The sequence below is a fragment of the Apaloderma vittatum genome, unplaced genomic scaffold (genome assembly GCF_000703405.1).
Source record: "Apaloderma vittatum isolate BGI_N311 unplaced genomic scaffold, ASM70340v1 scaffold27967, whole genome shotgun sequence".
NCBI classification, from domain to species: domain Eukaryota; kingdom Metazoa; phylum Chordata; class Aves; order Trogoniformes; family Trogonidae; genus Apaloderma; species Apaloderma vittatum.
Genome location: NW_009727275.1, coordinates 15,638 through 22,452, shown reverse-complemented (window position 1 = coordinate 22,452; position 6,815 = coordinate 15,638).

The window sequence follows — 6,815 nt, the reverse complement described above, 5'->3', positions numbered from 1 at the left end:
CTCTTGGCTCTGCTTCTCTGTCAGCCTCCCCTCCGCACAAGTCCTTGAACGCCAGGACACGGGCGAGGTTTTGTAAATGTTTTATCTTTGCGGATGCCGACGCGCTGACGATGGCGTCCGGCGTGCGGTGCTCACACTCCTCCGATGGATGCGAATTAAGTCCGGAATTTCAGCCCAGTGATCACATCCTGCTCAACTTTCCCTCTCTTCCAAAATGACGGCCGATTCGGAAGAATCATTTGCTTCTGGCAACGGCGAGACACCGGGAGAAGCCCTCGAAGCGCAACGTATGGCCCAAGATTTGTAATTCAGCAGCCAGATCCTGCAATGACCCTTTTTCTGTAGCTCTGAGGTGAGGTTTTGACCTGAAGCCAAAGGCAGGCTGGGGATTCACAGAATTATTTGGGACGAGAAATCACGGATTTGAAGCCCGGTTTTAAATGGAAGAGGTTTTTTGTTTACTGGAGAAGAGAGAAGGAAGAGCAGCTCATCACGCAGCGGTCTGACCACCCGAAAACTTCAGGGTTTCTCTACAAACCAAATGAGCATTCGTTATCTAGAAAGATAAATACCTGTTTCCAGGGGAAGTAATTTCTCCCTCCTACTCCGAGTGCAACCTTGGTGCCTGCAGCGCAGAATAGATGGCCCTGCCCGGATCCCGTCATTATTTTCCCCGAGTTTCTGTCAGGAAAGTGCCAGGGAGGACCTTGTTAAACAGAGGACGTTTGGAAAGAAAGCCCAGATTGCGTTGAATAAATCAGAGAATCGCAGGATTATTGAGAGAAATGAGTGTTTGTCTCCCATTTAGCTTCCTGAACGCGCGACGTCCGCCCGCCAAAATTATTTCCGACTGGGATTTCACAGATCTGACCATCACCCACCAATTTTAGAGTTGAAATGAACTCTTGTTTAAGCGCCTTTGAGCCCAGCAGCCATTGCTGATGCCCGACCCGTGGGCGACAGCACGGACACGGGGGCTGAGGTCTCCCCTTGACCTCCACCACCCCAGCACCCAAGACACCCACCCGAGCGACATTTCATTCCCTCCTCCCTTTTGCACCTCAGGGCTGCAGGAAGGTTGGGGAAGCGAAGCCGAGCTCTTCACGCGTCAAACCCTCTTTGGGCTCGATGGAGCGGCGCTAAAAAGCCGCGCGCGGAAGATCCCAGCTTTGGGGAAAATGTTGCCTTAGCAACGGCTCGCCGGCCTGCTTTTGCAGAGGTTAATTTTGTTGCTGCTGCGAAGATCAGGGTTTACCCGGGGACGCTGGATACCTGCGGTATTTCCAACACAGCCACGCACCCCCCGAAGGTTTCTGCTTGCCCCAGCAGCCAAACCTGCTCGTTCTCAGGAGCAAAAAAAAGAAAACCCACAGATTTGAGGAGCCAGGAGTGCGTTTCCCAAAATTTGCCTCCAGCTTTCTGCACATTTTGCCGCGATGGGGAAGCCTTTTTAACCCGAACCCTTCGGGGTTGGATCCTCGCGAGCCCGATTTGCGTCTGCGTCGTGATTTGGTCAAACGTGCCGTCGGAAACACCTCGGTGAGGGTTTTTAGAGATCCCATTTAGCGTTTAGCATCATTTAGACGCTGCTCAGCAAATACTTAAAGTTCCCACCTAACTTTAAGCAAGCTTAAACATACACTCAGGACCTCCTGCCTACTTTTTTTGGTCACATCAGTGTCAGGAACGTCCTGTTTAGATGCTCCTTGAGAAGCTTCACACCACTGTGAAGGAGGGATAGCATCAAGAAAGGGGTATTTATACCCCCCCCACTGCTTCTTTATAGAAAAACATAGTTATTTTGAGGGGAAACACAAACTTTCCAGGCTTGGGGGAAAAGCAGCGAGCTCTACGTGCTGTCTTCCCGCGGCGGTGACCGATAAGCCCACGGAACCATCACCCGCCCGGAGAGCCCAGTCCTGTTATCTTCATTTTTTTATGAGATCAGATTAAATCAAAAAATGCCATTAGTCCCCTAATTCCGCTCCCGATTCAATTGAATCTGGCAGCAGAAGACGCACTGACCTAAATCCCACTCCTGCAGGTTCGCTAAGAGGCCCCTACGAAGAAACATTTAAAACAACTTCTGACGCAGCAGAAGGGAAGCGGAGGCTCAACGTCGTAAATCACCGCGGCGCCGTGAATAGAACATTTCCCTCTTTGTCTTCCTCGGATAAGCGACTTCCCGTTAATCCGAACTAATAAACCAAGTGTTAAAGCGTAATAAAATCACTCGACTTACCCGAGATCCAGCCCAAGTTTAATCTTTCTGCCGCCTTCTGCCAGTTTCCGGCTTCTGCGCAATAATTTATGACCGCGACATGAAATATTAAAGCCAGCTCCTGCGGCATCGTCCTATTTTGTAAGGTCTCCAGCGGACCGGTTCCTAATTTCTACAAATTCTCCTTAAATTGCAAAACCACCCCGGGGATGGCATCTCCCCCGGGAAAAGGGAACGGGGGAGCTGTGATCGGCACCCCCCGCTCCCGAGTCTCTTTTCTGGCAATAAAATAACACCTGAGGAGGGAAAACGGGGTTTTTCCCGTTCCGAGGACTCGTCAGAGGCACCTCGGGAGCTCCGGTTTAATGTATCTTGGCTCAGGGGAGAGAAGAGTTAAACGTGTTCCTCCCGTCCCCCACCCCGCGGTGAAGTTCTGCCTGAGAGAAGCAGGGAGAGGGTAAAAGAAATAAATTTTTAAAAAGATTAAAAAAGAAATAAACCCATCTTTCTTCCTCAGGTTCCTCTCTTTGCTCTTCTTGGGCAGGAGGGAGGGGGACCTGTGGGGGTGCTGCTCCCACCCTGGGGCTGGAGAATGGGTGGAATAAAGCAGATTTCGGTGCGGGGAGGGGCAAAGCCAAGTTTGCTTTCGCCCCCGGGCGCCGCTCAGCGCCTCTCACCCGACAGATATCGCCCAAATTTGCCGTTTCTTTCTCTTAAATCAAGTCTCTCCAGGAGATATTTTCACCCAGGCTCCACTGCAGTGGATCCACCCACTATTTCACGGGGTCGGGGGGAGTTTAAAGATGTTTTAACCGCGAGCAAAACGCCGGAGGTCCCTTCTTGAAAGTCCAAGCCCTCAAATTTTTTGCTTTTCGTTGCCGTCGAGGAAAAATTCCTCTCGAAGGCAACAGATTTTTTTCCCCAGCTGCTTGGTTTGGATGTCGGAAAACGCCCGTCATTCTGCACGCTCAATTTTACCCGCTTGTTAGCTCCCACCCCGCTTCCCCAACTCACGTTACAGAATATTCGAAACCCAGTGATGTCTTTTGTTGGTTTTTTTTTTGCGTTATCAATGACCAGAGGCAGCTCCTGCAGAACGGAGAAGGAAGCAGGCGCAGACAACCGAGATGTCCCTGTGCCGGGCAAACCCGGGGCACGTCGCCCGCGCTAACGAACTTCTTTTATTTATTTCACAAGCCCCTTTCCTTGGTTTGGACTCACCTGCAGGTCTCCAGCAGCTTCTGGGACCTCCTCGCGTCCATCTCGAGTGGCCGCAGCCCGCGAACTCCCCGCCGCTCGTCGTTCACATGCCCGTGAGACAGCCTCGGGGTTTCTCTCTCGATATTTTTACCTATCGAATGAGGAAATGTCGAGGCGCTCGTCTCCCAACAGCCCTCCTTCCCCCCCGGGGCGAGCCGGAGCCGACGGCCTCACGCGGTTCTTTATTTCCAATGAGAAGGAGCCTTTTAATTACCCACGAAAGAGGAACTCCTGTGGTAGCTCTTCGGGACTTCCTGACATTTCGCGAGGATTAGCGGCGCCTTAATTATTTAAAAGCTGCCGTTTACCTCGGTGCCCTACGCCTCCCGAGTCAATTAAAACCTGTGGAAATGTCGGCGAGGGCGTTTGCACGTCGAGTCGCCGAGAGCCATCGGAGAAAAGCTTTTGGAACCGGATTTTATAGGGGCATTCATGAAAGATTTAAGGTTTAATCGCGTTCAGGAGGGTGGAAAGGACACCAGGAGAACATCTGCTCGGTTGTCCTGCCCACCAGACAGATGGTCTTAAAATAAACCAGTGGGCTTGTAGGACACCTGCCGACAACCAGTATCCCCAGTTTGAGAGCAAAAACCATTTTATCAGGAGGGATCAGGTGGACGAGGCCAAAGAGCTGCAAAACCAAAAAGATTTGATGAGGAAAAAACGGCCCGAGGGTGCTGTGTGAAAAAAAAAAAAGGACAGATCTACCGGCTCCGTAACGCCAGAATAATGACCGAGCACACCGATCCGCCAGCTAAATTTAAAAATGGGAAAAAATGTGTTGGTTTGGGTTTTTTTTTAAGGGAGTCCATTGCTGGGAAGCTCTCCTGGTCCTCTGCAAACAGCCCCGTGGAAATTATCCCCCCGAGATCCCTCGTTTTGTCTCCCATTGCTGCAGATTTGGTGCACCGAGGACATTTGCTCCCAACCTCTCCTTTTATTTGCTGCTACGGAAGCATAAACCCTTTAAAATTAAATTTTAATTAGCGAATTCTGAGGAATGAGGTCCCTGATGCCACCTGCAGGCATTTTACAGTTCCCGTCCCCGGGGCGGGTCACGCGAGAAGCCGCGTCGGAAGAGATCTGATCGGTCCCAAAAGCCAAGAGCCCGTCGGCGACTTTTCAGCCCCAGCAGAGGGAAAATTCGATTGTAAAATCAAACCCTCCCCTTTACAGCCGAAGTTCACGACGTGCTCTGAGATGTTCCCCCCTCCCCGGCAGACTTCCGAGCTCGTTGAGCTTTTTCCTCCTGTGCGTTATTAATTAATAATTTTATCCTCCCTTGCTGGCGGCTCAGCTTTCATCTCGACGTTGATTTTTTCCACTTCTCAGGGTATTTTTCTGCTGCTCAGTCGCTCCTTCTTCTCTGCAGCGCCATCCAAGTGCCTTATTTGCAGTTGATTTCGCGGGACGAACCACCGGCACCTTGGTTCTGCTCCCAAAAAAGAGGGAAAATGGGCGACAGAGCGAAACAGCTCTTGGTTATTGCATAATTAATATATTATATCATGGATGTGACATTATATATCATATTTCTCCTTTTTTTGAAGCCCCTCCAAGCATCAAGGACGACGCTTCGTGAAGGAACATATCAGGGGGTGGAACTAGATCTTTAAGGTCCCTCCCAACCCAAACTTTTCTGTGATTTTATATTTCATGCCGGCCAGGAAAACCCCAGGATTGCCCCTTCCGAGGGGTGGATTTTAAAAAACCCCGCAAACAAACCCACTTTCCATCATTCTCCCCTACACCCCAATTCTCTCATCGCTCGTAAAACTAAGTCATCGTGGTCAAAATAAAGAAAATAAATCTTTTCTTGCCGTGCCTTCCAGCGCCGGATCTCCCGCGGGCTTGCACAGAGCTGGGAGCGAGCGCAGAAAACAATAACTTCAGAAAACGAATTATGGGAACGAGAAGAAAATGAAATATTCCGAGTTCCGCCTTCGAAAAGAAGCGATTCCAATTTCCGAATTCAATTCACGGGCAAGGAAAGGCCAAACTCACGGGGGTACAGGTTGGAGAGGATTTCCAGTTATTCACATCCCCACGGCACCAGGGAAATCGTTTTGATTTTACCGGGTCCCGTCTGCGCAAAATATCGTCTCATGAATTTTTATTACTAGGGGAGCGCGCTGTAAGCTGAGTTTTATCGCACGGAAAGCGATTCACCGCGCTCACAGGGGGTCTAAAGAAAATCTGAAGAATCGTTTATACCGACCATCGACCTACCGTGACCGCTAAACCGTGTCCCCACGTGCCACGTCCAGGGATGGCGACTCCACCACTTTCCCCGGGCAGTCCGTTGCGACGCTTGGCCCCTCTTTCCATAAAGAAATTCTTTCTCCTGATATCCGATCGTTTCCTAATATCTGCTTGTTGGATAATCAATTCTCCAACAACCGGTTCGGGGTGCAGCCCGCTCTCTGGCCAGTTTTGTGTTATTTATTTTTATTATTTATTTTATTCAGTTAAACCGTGTTTGGTTCAAACGTCCCACAACGGGGAACGCCGGAGGCAGGACTTGTGCCGAGGGCTCCGGGGAAGCGCTTACACCCCTGTCTGGCTGCGAAACATATTTGCAAATAAGTGTCTGCTCTTCCCTGGCGTCGTCTTCAATCCAACCTCGGAACCACGAGGCGCTCCCGGCGGCGGCGCAGGAGGTAAAACAAAACGGGGACGGCGAAGCTGCGCGTCCCTGTGACACAGCTGGGACGTTGCCAAAGGGGAAAAGTTCCGCCCTTGGTTGAAATTTCTCATTTTTCAGCCTGAATTACCTCCTCTTTGGGGCTTCCAGCCCTGGGTGTGCAGGCCGGCAGGCGGCACCCGCAGCCCGGCAGCCCAGCGGGGCCGTCGCACCTGCTTTACGGGGCGATTCTTTCCCATGAAGGCACGCCGGAGGTTTTCCAACTCTTTTGTGCCTCTCTGATCCCCAGGAGAGGAAAAGACTCCTTTCCTCAGGGGATTTAAATCTCCAGCAGCTCCGCACAGGCCGCTCCGCCGCAGGACAACATGAATTTACCATTTTGTTGCCAATTTGCGGGCATGGAGCTTCCTTCTTCTTTAGCGGAGCCTCGCCGTGAGGTTTAGATGACTTTAACGCTCTCTTTCCATCCCTGAGCTATCGACTGCAGCGCGTTTCTGAGCTGCTGGGTTTTTTATATTATATTATTTTTATAATTGGATGGATATTTATCATATGGGAGCCCTTTGTCCACGCTCAGTGCCACCCCGGGGGACTCCCCCGGCTCCTGTTCTCCTGCAAAGTGCGGCCGGTTTAAGCTCTGCATTATTTTTCCAACGAAAGGGCTGAGAAACGCCCGTCGTCTTCCCAGAT